Below are 23,170 nucleotides of genomic sequence, written 5' to 3' on the forward strand. Positions count from 1 at the left end.
TGTTGTTAAAAGATTGTAATTCACCTCGACTATTCTTTCTAAGCTTGGTAAAATCTGTATCCCCAAGTACTCAAACTGTGTAACAACATTAAACTGTATAGCATCTGGGATTGGGTTTGCTCTTTCATGTTTATTTAATAATAAAATAGAAGATTTGGTTTTATTGAGCTTGTAACCTGAAACTTCACTAAATGACTGGATGATTTCCAGAATGATCCGTATTGATGTGTTTAGATTCGAAATAAATAAGATCACATCATCTGCGAATAAAGAAATCCTATGTTCAGATGGTCCTACTGTAATTCCACTAAGTTGGGGATGGGAGCGTATTGCAATCGCAAATGGTTCTATTGCTAACGTGAATAATAAAGGCGAGAGCGGGCAACCCTGACGGCACCCGCGCTTTATTGATATCGCTTGAGAAATATTTCTATTAGTGATGATTTCAGCAGTGGGGCTATCATATAATATTCTGACCCATTTAATAAAATTGTTACCACATCTAAACTTTTCTAATACCTGAAAAAGATATGGCCATTCAACCCTATCGAAGGCCTTTTCAGCATCCAATGATAAAAGAGCTGTATTTGGTGCATCTTTTTTATAATGAATAATATTTAATAATCTTCGTACGTTGTGAAAGCCCTGCCTTCCCGTGACGAATCCATTTTGATCTAGATTTATTACAAAAGGAAGAGTTTTTTGTAATCGTTTTGCTAATAATTTAGAAATAATTTTCAAATCTGAATTTAAAAGACTAATGGGTCTTAGATTTTCACATTTATCTAAAGGTTTTCCTGGTTTAGGCAGGAGCGTAATCAAGGCTGTATTTAGTGAAGGAGGAAGAGAATTCAATTGAAAGATTTCTTCAAACATGTCCAATATAGGTACCAAAAGTTTATTCTTAAATTTCTTATACAAATCTATAGGAATGCCATCAGGCCCTGCTCTTTTCCCCGATTTCATGCTGTCAATGGTTTGTCCAATTTCTTCTATTGTAATATTTGAATTTAAATGAACTCTATCATTCTCCGAAATAATGGGTATATCTATTTTATTTAGAAAGATATTTATATCGTCAAGTTTAATTGATGCTTGTGCTTTATATAATTCTTCATAATAGCCCTTAAACGCATTATTAATTTCTATTGGGTCCAATAGTGTCTGCCCATTTGATATTATTGAAGTAATTGGCGATTTCATTTCAAGCTGTTTTATTTGCCATGCCAACAGTTTGCCAGCCCTATCACCTTGTTCGTAAAATGTCTGTTTCAAGCGTAGAAGACTTGAGGCAGCTCTAAAGGCAGATTGCTTATCATATTCAGCTCTCAATAATAATAATTCTTTTTCCAATTGTGAATTATTAATATTTTCTGAATTATTTACTTTCGTTTGAAGGGCTTTTATTCTATTTTCCAATTTTAATCTAGTTTCCTGTGTCTTTTTTGATTTAGAACCTGTATAACTGATTATATGCCCTCTCAGGAAAGCCTTGAAAGCTTCCCACTTAATGCATGCAGTAGTTTGTGTAGTGTTAATTTGAAAGTACTCATCTATCTGTTTTTCTAAATATTTCACCAAATCCTCATCTTGTAACCATTTATGTTGAAAATGCCATCTAGGTGGATCTCTTAGTAATTTATCATCTCTGTAGACCAAACAGCATGGTGCATGATCCGAGATCACAATATTATCATAAGAGCAGTCAGAAATTTTAGATTGCAATTCTGAAGAGACAAGAAAGAAATCTATTCTAGAATATGTCTTAAAAGTACCTGAATGACAGGAATAAGCTCTAATATTCGGTTTTCTCTTTCTCCATATATCTAATAAATTTAAATCTTTCATAAACCTGTGGATTGTAGCCCTACAGTTGTTATGTGAATTATCAACCCCAGTTGATCTGTCTATTTCTGGGTTTAATGTACAATTAAAGTCCCCGGCTATCACATGAAGTCCTGGAAGTGTTGAGAGAGTAAGAAATAGGTCGTTATAAAATTTGCTATCATCCACATTAGGACCATAAACATTTGTTATATTTAGCATTTCTGATAACAAAGATCCTTGAAGTATTAGAAATCTTCCCCTTTTATCTTTAATAACATTTTTTATTTTAAATGGAACCGACTCATGAATTAGTGTCATAACCCCTCTAGCTTGAGATGTAAATGATGCCGCATACACAGTGCCCTTCCACCTCCTTCTCACCCTTATACTATCATCAGTGAGATGAGTTTCTTGCAACAGTACAATTTTAGCATTCATTTCTTTCAGTTTATTCATAACTTGTTTTATCTTTTGAAGACGTTGCAGACCTCTGCAGTTCCATGAAATAAAATTAAGATTCACTTCTTGAGACAATACTTGTGAAAACAAAATTTTTTTACCAGGTTGCTTTGCAATGTAAAATTATCCTTGCTTATAGGCATAACAAATAGGGATGTTAGAACAAACATCCAACGCTCTGAACTAGCATAACCCCCGTCTCCCATCCCCCACTCAAGAGGGTACCCCCCCCCCCCCCCTAACCCTAACCCCCCCGCTGCTGTTGGTCTCCCGTTATTGCTAAGACCGGTCCACACTAATGAGGATCAGTCAAACCACTTTCTTGTTCCAAACTACTCCAATTACTAGCCTACTGCTGCTGCTACATTTTAACAAGTATTAACTTATAATTCCTGCTCACTTCTATTGACTTTCGGTTTGTTATATGGTAACAACACCTTAATTTCTCTCAAAATAATGTGGTATCTTATGATCACTGTTGAATAGAAGTATTCAGTCATGTTGTATAATACACTTTGTGAATAGTTAGCTTCAAACTTTAGTACTGAATAATTACGTGTCAATAATTAAATGGAAAAGAAAGAAAAAAGGGCTTGTTGTGGTTATTTGTGTCGTACTTACAACAAATCACAAACCACCTTAATTGACTCTATCATTTTAGTTCCTGTCTCTTCTTCATGTAAATGTTACTGTATTCTCCTGAGAAAAATGTGTGCCTCGGCAGGTGTTTGAAAAGAGTGAGTTTTGTCCTCGTGAGTCACCAGCAAGGTCGCAGGATGAGACATTCCATGGCGAATACCCAGTTTACGTAGTTCCGCGCGAACTGGGTCAAACTTCTTCCTCAGCTGGGCAATTCCCGTAGCCAAATCCGGGTAGAAGCGGACTTGTTGGTCTTTGTAATAGGCTTCCTTTTTCTCCCGTGCGGCGGTATAAACTGCCTGCTTGACCTTATAGTTGTGAAACCTCATTATCACGGTCCTCGGGCGCAATGCGTTGTCGTTCTTTGGTCCAATTCTGTGCGCTCTTTCCAAAGTAATTGAAGACTGTAGCCCTTCATTCTCCAACGCCTCGGGGATCCATTTCTCTAAGAAGGCACACATGTCCCTACCTTCAGCGCCCTCTGGCAGGTTCACAAGCCTTAGATTGTTTAAACGAGATCTGGCTTCTAAATCCACAAGTTTATCTTCCATAGTTTTGTTTTTAGCTTGTAGCGTATTGACTTTAGCTTGTAAGCTAACTAGATCGTCTTCCGCGGTGGAAATGCGCTCCTCCGCATGCGACATGCGTTCACTGCAGTCACTGATCTCCTTTTTCACCTCTTGTAGAGTCGTTGTCAGTCTGTCAAGCCTAGAGGTGAACCCTGTTTCCATTGAGCTTAACTTTGCCAGTATTTGATCAGCTTTGGTGCCTGCTGGTTCAGTTTCATTTTCAGTTTGCGTAGTCATGGCCTGGTTGGACTTGGTCGCTTCGTCACGAATATTACAGTCAAATAGGCTCGATTGTTTGGTTGTCCCACCTTTCCCCTTTTGCGACTTTACCGAGCTAGGCATCACACCTCAGAATACTCTTCTATTTGAGACTTTAAGTGAGCAGGAGAGCTTTTTTTTGCGAATTTAGCAGCAGAGTAGCGAAAACACGTCTTCTCACATGGCTGCCAAAACCGGAAGTCGTCAGGCAGTATTTCTTACCATCACACGGACGTGACCCCCATGTCTTAGGTCGTCCCCCTGCTGGCCAAAAGAGGATCTTACCCGTCTTCGGCGAATCACCCTCATTCACATTGGTCATCGCTTGAGATTGTTGACCCTTAAAATGGATCAGATGTTTTTCTGGAGCCTTGGAGAAAGTGCATTCAAGAGTCAACAGAGCCATTTATGGAGACAGGTATACTACAGGTATACATTTATGGAGATAACACTACTTAATCACTGATACCAATTACATCTTCCAAACCGCAACATAGTGCGTAGATTATACTCAGTGCATCTAGCCATAACAATTTAATGTTCTGTGACCAAGGCCATCAGTTCTGTACATGGTGGTGGCTAAGAGTAGACATGGAAGTTACTGGTCAAATAACACATTAGTCTCAAATTTCAGTTCATTTAAAAGTCTATATTTGAAAAACATCACATTGTTTCATCATGAATATTCATCATTGCCCTCTCAATGGCAATCGTTCATTTTTACCAAATCATTGTCTCTATGATTTTTTTTAACTGCTGCCCTGTGCCTTTATCTTGTGACACTGGCCCAAATATCAGCTTTGAGCTGATTTGGAATCAGAGAGAGAGAGATACTCTGAGGCCTTCAGGGCTGGCACACTGCATTCTCATAAACGTTTCACTCTTCACACTAGCTCAGTGTAAGATCTGGCTAGGAATTAAAAATTGTTTTCAAATTAAAACATCCTTTTCCTTTTAATTCTATCCTTAGACTAAAATCTCATTTTCAAATATTCATAATTTTTGTTTTTACATGAATCTATAAATTTCCACTCCAGGTTGAGTCTCTGTTCCTCAAGTTAGGCCACAGCAGCAGTCAGAAATGAAATGGTGGGAGCAGATTCAGATAAGCAAATTGTTTTATTAGCTCAGCACAAGCTTATCTTTTGAAACCAAAACTTCAGCTTCTCTGGTTTCCCACATATTACTATAGTTATTTCAACAACAACCAGTATTCCAATAAGCATTATCAGAGTTTTGCAAAAGTGAGAAGAGCAATAACATATTTATTATCATTTTTTTTTGTTTGTCATTTAAACTCTCTACAAAATCATATTCTTACAATGTTTTATCGTCTTTAATTTTACCTCATGATTAAAATTAAAATGATCACAGCTCCTTCCTTCCCAAAAATAATTACATTTATTAACCTTATTATTTCATTATTTTCTTAAACAGAGTGTAAATGTCATCTCTGTTTCTTTCTCTTTACTGAGTTTCATTACAGATTTTAGTCTGGTGGCTTCATTTGCCACATTTTCAACACCTTTCTCTTGGAGATTAAGAGAAAGATGGCGCCGTTGTGGCTGGCATGCCGTCTGTCGCTCAATATAGTCATGAGTTTGTTTGTTTTAAGCTCATTTATGAAATGTTTGACACAGTGTGCTTCACCAGTTTTAACATATGACCGATGTACTCTTTTAAAGTTGGAAGAATTTTCATATAAACAACTCACCAGTGTTCATAATGCTCCACCTCCCTTTCTGAAGTCGATTCCGGACTGTATACGACGTTGGCCTTGTTCCCTGCCGGGCAAACGGCGAAAGAGACGACGTGGACGACGGGGTGGCCTAGCTGTTAAGCTAAAATGCTACCTGCGATTCCATCGGGAGTCGCGTTTTTCCCCGGGAAGTTTCATGAAAGTCTTCGGGAAGTGCTACCCGCGTTGGCGCTCCCTGGAGCGCGTGCACGGTTGGATTATTCCCGTGTTTCCCACCTCGCTGGAGACGCTCCCGGTTTTTCGCACGCCTCGCCCTGCGCAGGGAGGAGTTTGTCCGGGGAATCTTCGGCTGCTACCTCGGGCGAAACAACCTGCGGCCTCTCCTGAACTTCCAACGCTACTCAGAATGGCTTTGATTAACGCCAGGTCGGTAGTAAACAAGACTTTCATTATAAATGATTTTTTCTCTGCTCGCCACCTAGACCTTCTCTTTTTGACTGAAACTTGGATTACTCCAGGGGATATTAGTGCCTTTTCTGAAATGGTTCCATCAAACTCACTGTTTTTAAATTCACCACGTACAACGGGACGAGGTGGTGGTTTGGCCTCTATTTATAAAGACATTTTTTCCTGCCGTCCCGTAGTTTCAAAGGAATACCAAAGCTTTGAACTACAGTTGTTTACTCTGGAGCTATGTGACCCTGTTCTGTTTGCACTGATTTATCGTCCACCAAAATCCAACACAAACTTTCTGAAGGACTTTGCTGACTTCTTGGAAGATTTCATTGCAAAATATGACAAACTAATGATTGTTGGGGACTTTAATATTCATGTCTGTTGTGCAGCAGATTCCTTAGCGAAGGAATTTATCAATCTGCTGAATGCAGTTGATCTGACGCTTCAGGTCAATGTACCCACTCATCAGCATGGCCATACACTGGATTTAGTGCTAACTTACGGCTGCTCTCTGAATGAACTAGAGGTATGTGAAAATGGTTTCTCTGACCACAAGACTGTTATGTTTACGTTTCCATCTTTTAACAAGACTGTTACACCGATGCATTCGGCTCGCCAGTCCCGGCTTATCACATCAACTACCGGAGAAGCTTTTCGCTCAGCCTTTAGTAAAAGTTTGCTACAAAAGGACGTTTTAAACACCGATTTGAGTGCTGAAGAACTACTCCACAGTTTTAACTCCACCTGTGTTCATGCTCTAGACCAAGTGGCACCCTTAAAGACTCATCTCCATAAACCGAAATCTGAGCCTTGGCTTAATGATACAACTCGCTCTCTAAGGCGCATTTGCAGAAGATTTGAGCGAAAATGGAGGAAGGACAGACTTCAGGTTTCAATGCAATTGCTCAGAGACTCATTAACTCAATATCAGAAAGCAGTGAAAACGGCAAGATCAATTTATTTCACTGATATTATAAACAAGAACTGTCATAAACCAAAAACTCTGTTTAATGTTATAAATTCCACCATCAACCCCTCCACTGGTTTCGATATAGAAGTGCCATTACTTTCCTGTGAGGACTTTCTCTGTTTCTTTGTACAAAAGATAGATGACCTAAGAATGGGGCCTAACACAGTTTCATCTGACCCTTCAACTCTCACTAGATGTACCGCTGCTTTTAGTTGTTTTTCTCTTGTTACAGATAACTATCTGATAGAAATAGTGGATCATCTGAAAGCATCTGGTTCCGCAACTGATGTAATGCCACCTCTCTTCTTTAAGCAAGTTATAGACGTGGTTGTTCAAAATCTTTTGTCTTTGATAAATCGCTGCTTACAGACAGGTACTTTTCCAGAGTCACTTAAACATGCAACTGTGCGCCCTCTGCTTAAAAAACAGGGCATGGATCCTACTATTCTGACAAATTTTAGGCCCATCTCTAATTTGTCTTTCATTTCAAAAATTGTTGAGAAATCAGTTCTTGATCAAATACAATCTTTTATGGCTGAAAATTCGATCTTTGAGGTTTTCCAATCTGGGTTTAGAAAACATCACTCTACTGAGACTGCACTGCTGAGAGTTTCAAATGATATACTATTAACTTGTGACTCAGGCAACTATGCTGTTTTACTCCTTTTAGATCTCACTGCTGCGTTTGATACGGTCGATCACGCTGTACTTCTTGATCGACTGGAATATTGCGCCGGCATTACTGGCAGTGCCCTGCAGTGGTTTAGATCCTATCTGACAAATAGGACTTTTTCAGTGAAGGTAGGAGATCATACCTCAAGAAAAGCTGCGATAACCAGTGGAGTTCCTCAAGGATCAATTTTAGCTCCCTTTCTTTTCTCTCTCTATATGCTCCCTCTTGGCTCGATTTTTAGAAAGTACAGGCTATCGTTCCATTGCTATGCGGACGATACACAAGTTTATCTGCCTTTAAAACAGAATGCACTGGATGGACTGAATGCACTACTGCTTTGTTTGAAGGATGTAAAGAAATGGCTGTCTCTAAACTTTTTAAATTTCAATGATAGCAAAACCGAATTGATTGTTTTCAAACCCTCTGTCTCTGTGACTGCTACAAATCTAAATTTGGGTGTGTTATCACCATATGTTAAGCAACATGTAAAGAATTTGGGTGTTGTATTTGATGAGCAAATGAAATTTGATAGGCAGATAAATACTGTGGTTAAATCTTCCTTTTTCCAACTGCGGCTTCTTGCTAAAGTAAAACATTTCCTATCTTTTAAAAACCTTGAAAAAGTGATCCATGCTTTCATTACCTCCAGATTGGATTATTGTAACTCACTATAGGCTGGGATTAGTCAAACAGCTCTCTCTCGTTTACAGATGGTTCAGAACGCGGCAGCCAGATTTTTGACCAGGACTCGTAAGAGGGATCATATCACTCCAGTTCTACAGTCTTTACATTGGCTGCCTGTACGCTATAGAGTTGATTTTAAAATTGTATTAATCGTGTTTAAGTCACTACATGGTATGGCCCCTTCGTATATTTCAGAACTTTTAATTGAACGCAGAGAAACACGATCTCTCCGGTCATCAAACCAGAGACTATTGGTTACACCAATGACGAGGCTGAAGTCCAGGGGCGATCGTGCGTTTTCATCTATCGCCCCAAGACTTTGGAACGACTTGCCCTCTTCTATTCGCTTAGCTCCCTCTGTGTTCACCTTTAAGTCGAGATTAAAAACCTATCTGTTTGACAAAGCTTTTATTTCTGGTTGAAGCACTGTATTTTATCATAATTTTTTTATTTTTATTATTATAATTTTTTTTTTTTTTTTTTTTTTTTTTTTTTTATAATTTTTTTTTTGGTTTTTGTACTTTTTATCTTTCATAATCTTATTTTTACTTAGTGTCCCAGTGTTGTGTGTTCTATGTAAAGCACATTGGTCAACCATGTGTTGTGGAAATGGTGCTATATAAATAAAATTGACATTGACATTGACATTGTGGGTGCATGTACACAGTTACGTGTAAAATGGCCCTGCTGACCACAATAAAACCCTCTCTGTACTTCAATCAATCAATCAATCAACTTTATTTATATAGCGCTTTTACAATCACGATTGTGTCAAAGCAGCTTCACAGTGTCAAACAGGATAATATTGCGACAAAATTAGATTTGGCTGTACAGTCGTACTGGAGAAAACAGTAATTTTATCAGCTTAGTTTAATTTATCATATAGCAACAATGTTGGCAGATCAGTTTTTAAGTTTATAGAATTAAATAAGACCTAATTCATACATTTTATTTGTATAATAAGTTGAATAACTTTAATCATATTTTTAGTGTCCCCACTAAAACCTTCAGGAACCTTGCATTTTTCGGTCTGGTTTCTGGTCTTTAAGGCGGTGCCTAAAGCGGCGATTGCTCGGACAGTCAGAGAAGAGAGCTCTGGTCCAATAAAACATACAATGCCCTGCAATTAATTGTATCTTACATCTGCCTTTTCCCCAAAAACAAATATCACATTTGGTTTTCCAAATATACAATCCTTCAGTTTTTAAATATACAATCCTTCAGGGATTTTCCCTCCGGGGTTAAATGACACCCCAGCCATTTTAAAATCCACGAATAAGCTTTAACATCTAGAAATTTGAATTTCTCTTGTTCTCAATTTTTTTTATAGCCTGTTAGGTTGCTGTTTACTTTTCTTTAAACAGAATTAAAACATTGCTGCCCATTTCCTTAATACGTTCTGCTTATTTCTTTAAATTGTGGGCTTCAGAGCAGAGCTGCTTACAGCAATTTCTCTCTCTAGTCTCAATCTTTTACCGGACTGATCACATTACTGATTTACTGATCATGTCATTCAAATTGTTAGCTCTAATTTAGTTAACACAAATTGTTATCCATAGCTTACACAAAGTTCATACTCACCAGCGATCTTTAAACAGCCGTGGCTTCTGTGTGACAAGACAACGCTTTCACTTTCCCTGTTATCTGCTTCACATTGCACATTTCACGTTTCTCACACACATTTCCCACAACAGCTCTTTGATTTATCTCCCCTCTTCAACAGACTCTCAGTCTGGTGAAACACAGCATTCCCTCTTCTGGGAATCATAATCAAATTATTTTACTTCCTTATACCTTGCATGCATTTTTTCCCATATATTTTCTCATTTGTCAAAATACCGGTGTATATTCTGCTAGCTTGCTTTGAGATTTCCCAATATTGATAGTCTGTCTCTGTGATCTTTCACGTGCACGCTATTAATCTGTAGAACGTCTCTCACAGATCTGATCCTTCACCCAGGACAGACGGGTCGGACGCTTTTCCAAGCGCCCTCTATGTGATCTCAATTTCTTCCGGATGTCTTAACCCCTTAGTATCTTCCTCGGATATGAATTCTCCAAAACTCGTTCCAAGTTTAAATCCTCAAATATCAATCCTCCCCAACTAACGTAGTCTCAATCCTCATGGAAATATCTTAACCACTGGCATGATTTAAATTTCTCCCGAATTTCTTAACCACTTGCGTGGTCTCAATTCTCCCAGAATATTTTAATCACCCACGTAACCTCAATTCTCCCAAAACTTCTTGATTACGTTCCATGATCTCAGTTTTCCCAGAATGGTAAATGGACTGCATTTATATAGCGCTTTCAACAGACCCTATGGCCATCCAAAGCGCTTTACATATTGCCTCACATTCACCCATTCATACACCGACGGCGGTGTCTGCCATGCAAGGCGCCATCCAGCTCGTCGGGAGCAGCTGGGGTTAGGTGTCTTGCTCATGGACACCTCGACACTTGGTCAGGTGGAACCGGGGATCGAACCACCAACCTTTCGGTTTGTAGACAACCTACATGAACCACCGAGCCACTGCCGTGACTAAGAATATCTTAGTCAAGATGATCACAGAGTCAGGCTCTCACTATGGTTTTCTCTTTTACCATTAAGGTTTCCTCAAATCTTTTAACCCAAATTCTCAAATTAAACCAAGTTCTCAAATTAAACTCTCATTTAAACATTAAAATTCCCCTGAATTTTAAGTTTGTCTCTTACCAGAAGCGTCCCGTTGCCACCTCGGGTTCGTTTTCTCTGATTTCAGTGGTCGGACCCCCCTGAGCGGTCGGCCCTTCTCCCTCAATCCTGTCGGGGTAAGGCTGTGACTCTAATGTCCAGGATGATCAGTCACCATCCGCTCACGGGGTCCAGACGGCACATCCAAGGAATCCCACTATCTGACACCAAATTGTAATGGCAAAATAATTAACTCCGTCGCTTCACTGAATAAGAGACAAACCTTACCCAATTATAATTATAAAGGTTTATTTAATAAAAAGTTTCTTGCAAGAAAGAGGCACGGTTGATGCAACCACAAGGCCACACCAAGCGTACACTGAAGTCAAAACAGAAGTCACAATCTCTTATAATGTTGGCAGCATCCTCCCCCCTCAGTACATTTCCATACAGGCCGTTGTTTAAGTCAGGATGCCACGTAGCCCATGTATAGCTCATAGTACACGTATGTCATGTATCTATCTATAAAATAAAATAAACCATCACTGAGACACGCTCAGAAGACACTACAAAAACAATAGATTTCATTAAAAAATGTAACTGCTTGTGGCATGAAAGATTTGTTCCCCCTATTTTTTAAAAACACTGGTATTCTAAATCTGCGACCTGATGGTAATCTCTCAAACTTGTTAAACAGAGGATGCCTATTATCCAAAATAATTTTCATGGCTTTAGAACGACATCTTGTCTGATATATTTGTACTAAACCTGACAGAGGACAGTTAACTTACTTGCAGTACTTACAACTTTTCTAAGGGAACTATTTATATATATATATAGCACAACTAGAGAGAGATTTCCATACCAGCAGGTAATACAAAACGTCAAAACACTTTCAATAAAAGAGTTCTAAAACAATCTTAATATTGGGAAACTTACATTAAATGACACAACTTCCTTAGGAAGTATAGTCTTTGCTGTACCTTTTTACACACAGCTTCAGTCCATTTATCCCATTTCAACTTGTGATCCAAAACAATCCCTAGGTATTTATACTCATTAACACTCTCAATAGGCTCTCCCTTAATAGTAGTCACACTCATCAAAGACTCTTTTCTAAAATCAATACTCAAATAAACTAATCGAAATATCGATATCAATATCGAAATAAATTAATTTAAAACAGTTTTTTCCTCATCCCCGCTGAAGGAGACTAACTAATGCTGTATCATCAGCTAATTTAATTAGGTATCTCCCTGGATGTGTACTTGTACGGTTGTTTGTATACAAAATAAACAGTAAAGGTGAGAAGACACAGCCTTGCGGAGATCTGACATTAGTAATCTTTTTCTCAGTTTCAGTTTGTTTATTCATAATATATTTTATTTATTTTCTTAGACAGTGACTCCCACACACTCACTCGCTGAACTTGGTTCCTTAAAAAATGTGCTTCTAAATGTAAAAAAATGGCTTGTGGAAATAATTTGTATTAATTTAAATGCATAAAATTAAAATTAAATATCATTAAATTAATATTAATATATTTTGTTGTTTTCTACAGGTGATGTTATAATCCAGCAGTTTAATGAATTTTTATCTGTTGAAAATGAGCTTTCTGTTATATTGGCCAACAGAAACCAGACTAGACATATTCCTGCATGGAGTTCTTGGGCAACACAATGAGGAGTTATGGAGCTTGTGGAGTTATGGATACCCTGGAAAAAATATCTTTTGGTGCCAAATTTTGATTCCTAAAGCCAAAGCAGCTGTGTCTGTGTGAGCCTGTAGCAAATTTACATGTAAGGACCTAAAGTACCAGTGATTGGCTGTCCACCACCCCGTGACTGGGAGGATTTCTGAAGATACTCGCAGTCATACTAGATTCAACACAACACAAGTTTAGTTGTTTTTTCTCATGTGTTCTATCGCGTCATTTTAAAGTGCCAAAGAGGTCTAAAGTAAAAGTGGATGCTGAGTCAGCAAAGTGCAACATATGCAATAAGAATATTGCAACCAAAGGCAGCGGTGTACTCACACTAGTCGCTCTGAACTGTGCCTGAGTACATTTGAGCCCCAAAGTCTGGTTCGTTTGACAAATGTGAGCTGTTCTGTGCCCTGGCGTGGTTCATTTGGCTGGCCCTGGCCCGCTTGGAAGAGGTTGGCCAGAATGCAGTTCAGCTGGGCTCGAGTGCAGTCCGCATGCAGTGAGCGCTAACCGCGCCAGAGCTGTGGAATAGCTCATTCATCATTACGACAGCAAGCACCCAATTATTACTACTTGGATACACTTTTCGATTAAATCAAGTATTTAGGTTTATAACAGTCCTGATTATCACCTTATTGATTAACATGAATTGTAGTTTGTGAGTAAGGCTGTATATTCCTCTATCAAAGTCAGCTGCCTCCGTATTAATCTTCTGATACGTGCAGTCAAGTGAAAATCGCTGTGTGGCATAAATGTTAAATCTATTAGGCAGTCTATTGTGAAAGCTTTTTTCTTCTGTTCTTTTTCAAAACAAAAATTTGCATCATGAATGACGCAAGCCTGCGGCCCGGTACGTCAAGTGTGAGTGCAGGCTAGCGAGGGATAAGGGAGGTGGGGACAATCGTGCTTGGGCAAATTGTCTACTTAATTCTCTACTTGAACCGAATGCATCCCCATAACGTTGACTACCACTTTATGTACGTTAGATTGTGCTGCTAGTCAGTTGCATATGGTATCGAAAAAGTATCGTTAGGAACCAGTATCGAAACTAAGGTATCGAAATTGGCACCAGATCGAAAGATTTTGAACAATACCCCAGCTCTAACATCAGACAAAAGTATAAAACATTTAAAAAAGCAATTTGAATTAAAGCTGCGAGCAGCAATGACGGGCCCAAGCCGGTGGCTTCAGACAAATTGTGCACGACAGGCAATATACATTTAAACAGGAGAGTATTTTAAAATCGCTCACATATGCCACATTTACCGCAGCAGTTGGTGGCGCTTTGATCACAAGCCACACCCATGATGTAATTTAAATATAGATCTATTCTAATGTGATATGATATAATAGGTAATTTTCAAATATGCAAAGTTATCTTTTGCAGCTCAAAATTTTGTAACTCCAGAAGGCCAGTATTTAATTCAAGGTCTTTTTATATTTTTTATTAACACAATTATTAAAATAATTAATATAAAACTATATTGTTAGTGCCCTACAAAATAAGTTGAATTTACCACATTAACTGCAGCAGTTGGTGCTGCTATGACTACGAACCACAACAGTCACATCTATGAAATCAGTTAAATTTAATGAATCAATTTCATGTCAGATGATGTCACGTCAATTTCAAATGAGCGCAGAATCCCATCCGAATGGTCATATTGTATTACCCTAACACTTCTCTTCATGTGTTTTTGACTTACCTTAGCTACTTACAATCTTATGCAATAAGGCATGCTTTCATTTCAATATTTGTGGCATCCAATAAAAAAATGTTAATTACAAAATTAACAAATGGTGCCAAATCACAGAAACTGCAGCAATGATTTTACCATTAGTGTCAGGTAAGAGTAAGATGCGTGTCTAAATTTTCTGGAAGTTTATTATAAACTTTTTAATAAAATTTACTTATAAACTACACTGTGTAAACCCAGCCTGATCTGCTGGTGATTTGATTTCGCCCTGCAACACCATCTGAAAACCCAAACATTAATTTCTACTGCTTCTGTTACACTTTTGTGGGAAACAATCACAGACTAACTTATCCACCTGGTTTAACACGATGACGGCTAGAGAAACGATGGATCGTTGCTCATTGATCATGGCTCTTGTAGTCTGTTTAGTTGACTATCCAATTGCATACAGAGTCATTTGAATAATGCTCGTTGAATAATGCTCGTTCTACTGCACAAGAGGCATGTGCAGTAGAAAATACAGAGCAGACTCCCCAGACCAATGTTCAATCTTAAATTGAGCTTGGTCTGGTGATAGCCAGACAATTTATAAACTAGAATATCATGTGAAAATTGACTTTTAAAATCAATTTGATTTATGTCAGTAAATAATTTATTTAAAGACATATGTGTCTTTTCAAATACAGCAAATAACCTTCTGTAAAGCCCTTGTATAGAAAACACACACACACACGCAATTACATTATACTGATGAAATTTGAAGTAAATCGGGTGAAAGTAAGACAGTGATTCAAAACATTTTCAAAAAGTGACAAACATCCTGCTGCCAGATGGTGGCGCTATAACTTTGACTGAATATTGGCATGTAGATGTCTTCAGGCCAGGAATCTTGTCAATCATGTGAAGTTTGAGGCAGATCGGACATTGTATGGCTGAGTTACAACAACTTCCTGTTTCATGGCGAAACATCAACATTTGTGATCAACATTTTTTGGCTGATTCTTGGTTGATCTTCACAATTTAATGCCACAAAGGCCTTTAGATTAGACTGTGCAAATATGATGTTGATATGATTAAATCTCTAGGAGGAGTTTGTTAAAGTACAACGTCTGGCAATGGCAAAAACTGCACCAATTTACCAAAGAAAATTCAAAATATCTCACTTCCTGTTGGTTTTTCAGGTTTGGCGCCCAGGTTTTTTTTTTTTTTTTGTAGGTATTGGGCTGTTGAATGCGTCTACCAAATTTTCATGCTCATACATGTAACGTAGCGCGAATGACGCTTAATTTAAATTTTGTAGGTGCCGCTATCGAACCATTTTGCCACACCTAATTCTGAAATCCATATCAGATGTATATTTTCACCACTTCTGATGCGTGTGCAAAGTTTAAGAGTTTTCATGTGTGTTTAGGCCCTCAAAAATGTAATTCATTTGGGAGAAGAAGAATGATGGACTGAGCAATTAAAATAAGGCCCTCACACCTCAAGCCCTAAATATCTGACTTCCTGTTGGTCGGAGCTGATGACTGTAAATTAGAAAGTTGTCCGGCTCAAAGAGAACAATATATATACAGAGTTTGGTGACTGAAGATAAAACTAACCCCCCCACTTTTGACAAAAGATTGCATTACTTTTGTCAAAAGATGGCGCTACTGAGCTCCTCCACCACGCCCGTTTTTAAGTCTTTGCCCATATCGACTGGACAGCATGTCTGATGTGTATGTCGAGTTTCATGTAATTTGATGCATTTTAAGAGTCTCAAAAGCAGCGAAAAATAATGTTATAGTTTGATGTGTTGCCGTGGCAACAGTATTTACAATATCAAGAAGTGCTTACCAGCTTTATATCTGCTTTGTTTTGACATTGTACTGATTACGTTTGAAATAAGATGGTGATTTCAAAGAATTTTGAAAGTGACACACTTCCTGCTGCCAGTTGGTGGCGCTATAACTTTGACACAATAGTCACATCCATGTGATCGGCCTCTTATAATGAACACAGCTGAAGTTTCATCCAAATTAGTCAATGTATACAGAATTAATAACACACTGTTTCCTGTTTCCCATTTCTTGCCATAAATTCCATGCCGTTTAAGATATCAAAAATCCGCTCGCAATTTAGCATCCTCAGTGTCTTGACTTCATGCTGACTGAGTTTGGTGCTGATCGGGTGAATCGTCTAGGAGAAGTATGTTAAATTCCAGAGCATGCGTTTTCTGAACAACCCATAATAGCTCACTTCCTGTTGGGCTGATGCATAACTTAGAGCACAAAAGTTGTTTGGCCCTATGAGATCTATATGTGTACCGAGTTTCATACATCTACGTGCAAGTGTGTTTGATATATGGACATACATCTAAGTGCAAGTGTGTTTGATATATGGACCAAGTTTTCAGACCCCAATTAAGGGGGCGCTGTCGAGCCCCCCTGCCACGCCCGGGTACCAGCTTTGGTCCGGCCCTGATGGCCGCAGATTCCGATGTGTGTGCAAAGTTTCAAGAGTTTTCGAGCATGATAAGGGCCCCGAAAGTGCCTGAATAGTCGAAAAACTAAATTGTCCTTAGAAGAACAATAGGGCTCTGCGCCCTTTCAGGGCTTGGGCCCTGATAAAGCAACATAACTTGTTTAACAAAATATTTCTATAATTAAATCACTGAAAGAGACCTTTCCCCTATCAGCCAATCACTGAGGTCAACCCCGCCCTTACTCTTAGCTTAAAATTCCCCATCATTCCTTAGTAAAAGTTGCTCTCAGCAGCTTTGTGAATAGGTTTTAAGAGAAAACTCATAACTAAGAACTTTTATTTTCAAATAAACATTTTAAAAAGTAGGCTACACACAGCCTGGTTACCTTGAATGTTTTCTGCATCCCTCCACCACCTCGACTCTGCCCAGCCGGGGATTCAGGGGAGTAGGCCTATTCTGGGTTTGGACTTGGAGACCTCGATCGTCTTTGGGACAACATGGCTGGCAAATAGGCTTATTTTACTCTTTTAATCTTAATTTGTACGTTTGAGCTTGTGAAACAACTGCCACAGGTTATCAGAGATTATATATTTTTTAAATGTATGAAATAAATAATAGGAAGCAAAGTGGAAGAGAGAAAGGTCTACAAAAGTCAGTATGATTGTTTGTGATTTGGTCTTAGTGACTTAGGTGTACAAATATAGGAGTCCTAAATTTAGGACTGACAGGTCATTATTTTTAAGAGTTTCTCCTATATTTGCAAGTTATGAGCTACTTTTAGCCTTTGGCCAAACATTCCTCCTATGATGCAAATATTGTCAATTTGCATCATAGGAGGAATTTTTCCAGAAATAAAATGCATAAATATCTTGTCTCAGGGGGATATGAGGGGGGAAAGCACAATCATTTGAATATATACGCCAGGGTTTCTACTGATACGGAGCCATATGCTAATTGCTGAAGTAACTCATTAATGATGGCATTGTGAAATGACATGGATATGTACATGAAAGTTCAAGCTTTACACACAGTTACCGTAAGCTTTTTCATAGTTTAATGTGATGTACAGATGAATATTGAAATTGATAAATTTACGTGAATCAAGTTCACGTAAACTCTTCCCTCTCTGCTGCGGTGTCGCGTTATGACAGTCAACACAATGATGATTCAGTATTCCTGTTATTATACTTAAAATAGTTTACAGAAAAGGCTTAACAAACTGTTGCATAGATAAGCTAAAGGCCTAAAGTACGCATTAATATCTCTTTCATTTGTGCTTTTAATGTTGTGAAGCGGAAGCGTTGCCTCTGCATGTGTGCTCGCTATGACTCTGTGTTGCTTCAAGCACATCATTCTGCGCACGGGATGTGCATTAGCGCATGCACGCTTTGTGCTGCTCTATATTGAAGTCTTTCATATTATAATACTGTTGCGCAATAAAAGGTTATCATTTCTATTTCAGTCCTGTATATAAATATATTTTTGTAGTTTATTTATTTATTTAGAATCAACAAAGGCACATTACAAAGGCCTAGGCTATTATGTTTTAAATTATCAAAAGATTTGACTACACTGCAAAAAATTATCTTCTTATTTGGCATTTGTTTCTTGTTTCCAGTCCAAATATAAATCAGAATTAAGTGAGTCTTTGCTTAAAACAAGCTAAATGATCTGCCATTCGGGTGAGGGAAATAATATTCTTTCTGTTTGGGACAAAAACAAGAAACAAGATTTCAATCAGAAACAATATTATTTTTCTTAATTCACTGGCAAATTATTTAGCTTGTTTTAATCAAAAGCTCACTTGATTTGGATTTTATTTATTTTTTAAACAAGAAAAAATATCTTAAGTCATTTTACTTATCTAGTAAATGCAAATTGCTTTAAGAATGTTTAGGTATTTAGACTAAACAAGACAAAAATAGCAACTTAGGATATACAGGACTGAAAAATAAATGATAATTTTTTATTGTGCTAAAGTATTATAATATGAAATACTTCAATAGGCAGCATAAAGCGTGCATGTGCTATTGCACTCCCGTGTGCAGAATAATGTGCTTGAAGCAACACGGAGTCAAAGCACACACGTGCAGAGGCAGCACTTCCGCTTCACAACATTAAAAGCTCAAAGGAAAGAGATATTAATGTGTACTGTAGGCCTAATATAGCCTATCTATGCAATAGTTTGTTAAGCCTTTTCTGTAAACTATTTTAAGTCAATATTCCTGAAATTATAATCATCATCGTGTTGACTGTCATAACGCGACGAGGCAGCAGAGGGAGGGAAGAGTTTACGTGAACTTGAATTTATCGACTTCAATATTCATCTGTACCTCCCATTAAACTATGAAAAAACTTACGATAACTGTGTGTAAAGGCTTGAACTTTCATGTACATATCCATGTCATTTCACAATGCCATTTTGAATAACCCCTCATCATAGTTTCAAACGACCATGTCACCACTTTAGTTGAGGGGCCACAAATATGATGAAGTCTTGAGAAGCTAATGCTTAATTAATGATGACTACTGTATTATAATGGCAACAGAATTCATGTGCTATGTGCTGAGCCTGTGGTCAGTTTTGGGGTCTGACCATTTGCCTGCAGGCTACTATGAAGAAGACATGAACATGCTTAACTCAGAGATCATGATTAATAAAAAACTTTAGTTAATCACATTAATTTATATACTGGTCTAGCCTCTGCATGCATAAGGTAACGTTGATTTTTGAATATTAAGAATCCTTTAATAATTCACAAGTTCACACTTGCATTATACAACTAGAGTAACACAAATTAATTCAGTTAATTGTCTGAATGTGCTCCTCCCGATAAATAAAATGTATCAATTTAAAGTAGTCTTAGTATTATTTATTTGTTTATTTTTATGGGTCCCATTAGCTTGAAAGTCTGCAATCAGCAATCATGGTTGCCATTCTAAAATGTTACATTGCAACTACAACAACATCATTACATGATAGTAGGTAAAATATACACAAATTACGTAAATACATTCAAATATACATAAATTCTGGTTTCGAAAGTAGTCTTACATGCATGAATGAGACCAATTTTTAAACGTAGAAAACGTCCCCGGTTATGTATGTAACCTTGGTTCCCTGAGAACAGGGAATGAGACGCTGCCTCAGCTGACGCTACGGGGAACGCCTTCAGCGTGACAGGTGTCTGAAATCGCTATCAAATCACAATCCTACTGAGCGTCGGCAGCTGGTGACGTCATCACCATGCGACCAGGAAGTATAAAAGGGCACCGTGCCAACATGACGCTATCCACTTTGTCTGAAGGGACTGTGGGCAGGCACATCTTGAAGCATGGCCACCTGACGCAGCGTCTCGTTCCCTGTTCTCAGGGAACCAAGCTTACATACATAACCGGGGACGTTCCCTTTCGAAAGGGAACTCGAGCTGCGTCAGCTGACGCTATGGGGAACGATATACCCACGCCGCCATGCTGAGGGGAGTGCACGCCCCTTACAAACAGTGAACACTGCCTGGACGAGAGTTTGAAGAAAGTCTGAACCACTCCCCTCTGGTCACACCAGGCTGCCAGTGACAGCATTCCCTACGGTCATAGCTTAAGCTATATGCCTAAGAGAGAACCTTAACAAGTTTTATCTGAGGTTTCCTACCCTTGGCTTTCCTTAAAGGCCTGGGAGCTACTACTTCAACAGAAGGAGTCCCTTAAGGGAATGTGGCTAGGGGACCCGAGGGCGCCCCAGCCAGTCACTACTCGGGAAACCCTTCACTATTCGGCCTAACCTGGCATCACTTCTGTGGGACACCCCGGCTCGGCCAACCCTGTCTGTAGAAACAGAGCCTCCGGACTTTGCTCTTACTTTGCTCTTTACAGGCCGACAGAGTCTCACATCCACTCATCATAGGCCCACCCGGCCTGATGTAAGCGCGCCCGGGGAGAAAAAGGAAGAAAGGAAGGGACACAACATCACATTCTCCACGCCCTCGGGGGCGGATACTCACCGCGCTTCCGGCGCTGGAAGTGGTTCTTCTCCCCAATGTCCCTTCTCCTGTTGTGGGTGTCCCTCCACGGAGGGGGCGCACTAGAGGCCACGCTACCACGCTAGCCCAGCCGATGATCCTCGGATCTCGACGGGCCAGGGACACCCTCCTGCCTGGGCGCCGCCCCGGACCTCAGCGGGATACATGTTCTATAAGCCGCCAAGCACGCCCTCGCCTCTCTGAACCTTCCCACCACCGCCTCGACGGAGGTGCCGAAAAGCTCAGAGGGTGAGACCGGGCATCGATGAGAAAGGCCTTTTCTTTCGCCCCGATGTCCACGAGGTTCATCCACAGATGCCTCTCCGTGGCCACCATAGCCGCCATCGACTGTCCGATGGCGACTGCTGTCTGTTTGGCAGCCCGGAGAGAAAGATCCGTGGTGCGGCGCAACTCGGCCATCGCATCAGGGGGTAGGCCCTCCCCCTGATCGAGGTCCCTCAGCAGGTCGGCCTGATAAGCCTGCAACACTGACATCGTGTGCAAGGCCGCCGCCTGACCCGCCGACGTGTATGCCCTGCCATTAAGACGTGAAGTTGTCTTTAGAGGTTTCGATGGCAGGGCTGGAGCTCTCAGTGCTGATTGCTGCCCAGACGCGAGAGAGTTCGCAAACGTCTCGTCAATGGGCGGCATCGACACATACCCTGCCTCGGCCAATCCCTCGTCATCAGCTAAATTAAAGCGCTGATGTCGATGGATTCGAGCCGAGTAGGGTTTCTTCCATGCCCCCACGACCTGCTCGTGAAGGTCGGGGAGGAATGGAAGGCTCCCGGGAGCTGGGCGACTATGGTTGGGGAGAAACCGATCGCCCAATCTATCAGGGCGGGCGGCCTCTCCCCTAGCTCTCTGCCACGGCAACTGAAGCCTCAGTGCCGCACGCCCCATCACATCCAGCAGCTCCCCATACACGGGGCAGGATGGCTGGGAGGATTCGGCCTCAGCCTCATTATCCACCTCATCCACAGCCATCCTCTGATTGACTGGAAGAGCGAGGGCTGACAAAGAGGAGGAGTCTCCATCCGACTCCTCCTCCATCAGCCTGCTCTTGCGACCTGGCTGATCGCCTGCGAGCACCGTGCTCTCCAGATGATGAGCCAGGTCCATCTGGGAGCCCCAGGACAGATGGCGCCACTCAGCCTCAGCATGAGCGGGACCGCTCCCAGATGCTGGCTCTTCTTCCCTCGAGAAGAAGGCCAGACGAGAGCGGAGCGTCCTCAGAGGAAAACGCTCGCAGTTCGTGCAGGAAGCCCCCTCGAGAACCTCCCGCGTGTGCTCTTCCTCCAGGCAGAGCACACAAAGGGTATGCATGTCCTCAGGCGTGAGAAACCTGGGACACGGGTCAGCGCACTTCCTGTATGCACCTTTACGCTTTTGCGTGCACTTCATCTTTAGTTTTTCTGGACTTTCTAACGAGTCAGACAGTACAGTCCCTGAAGACGAAAGGATAGCGTCATGTTGGCACGGTGCCCTTTTATACTTCCTGGTCGCATGGTGATGACGTCACCAGCTGCCGACGCTCAGTAGGATTGTGATTTGATAGCGATTTCAGACACCTGTCACGCTGAAGGCATTCCCCGTAGCTTCAGCTGACGCAGCTCGAGTTCCCTTTCGAAAGGGAACATCATGACCATGTGTAATAAATCATAATGTATGATGATCTACTCACCTTAGTTAATGTTTTAATTAAGGTGTTCATCCATGAAGTCATGAATGAAAGACTTTGAATTCCTGTTAGTTCCTGATGATTCATGAGATATTAATGCATGTAGTAATGCATAAGTCATGCATGAATTCATGATAATTCATGTACCCTTACCGTAAAGTGTTACCGTTTTTATTTTATTTTTATCATTAGTTTAAATTAGGGGTTTTGGAAATTAATTGTTTCTTCGATGCATCACAATGCAGACGAGGACGAATCTGTATCGGTTCAGTAATAGACCATAACCGGTTATAATGTTACTGACGTCAGGTATGCTATTTGTCACGTATTGTTGCTGCATACAGGCATACAAGGAGAGGGAGGTGAAAAGCGAGTGAGTGTAAAATTTACATATGTGGTTTCTAAATACAACCAGATGTATATAGACTTTTTGAATGTAAAGAGACCCAGACCATCTCCTGAAGTGGCTTTTAGTATTTTGTATAGTTGCTCTAAATGCTCCTGTTGTCTTCTGTGCCCAGACTTGTTTTGTTTGATACATTTAAGAAGCGTGTTTTCTTTGAGCAGGTAAAATTAAAGGTTCAGTTCATATATCTGACTGACAAAATTGTATACATGAGGATGCAGCAAACCGTCAATGCACTGTGATGCGTCGTGATATCGAATTGAACCGACTCAATGACATTATAATCGTAA

The 23,170-nt window shown here is 40.0% G+C and overlaps 1 protein-coding gene across 5 annotated transcripts in view; it reads left to right on the top strand.

Annotated features, from left to right (window-relative positions):
- LOC137046365 (zinc finger protein 502-like) overlaps positions 1-23,170 on the top strand; it is a 91,836-nt gene that overhangs the window by 37,788 nt on the left and 30,878 nt on the right. The window lies entirely within an intron of this gene.

Source organism: Pseudorasbora parva, chromosome 18 (assembly GCF_024679245.1).
Source record: "Pseudorasbora parva isolate DD20220531a chromosome 18, ASM2467924v1, whole genome shotgun sequence".
Classification (NCBI taxonomy): domain Eukaryota; kingdom Metazoa; phylum Chordata; class Actinopteri; order Cypriniformes; family Gobionidae; genus Pseudorasbora; species Pseudorasbora parva.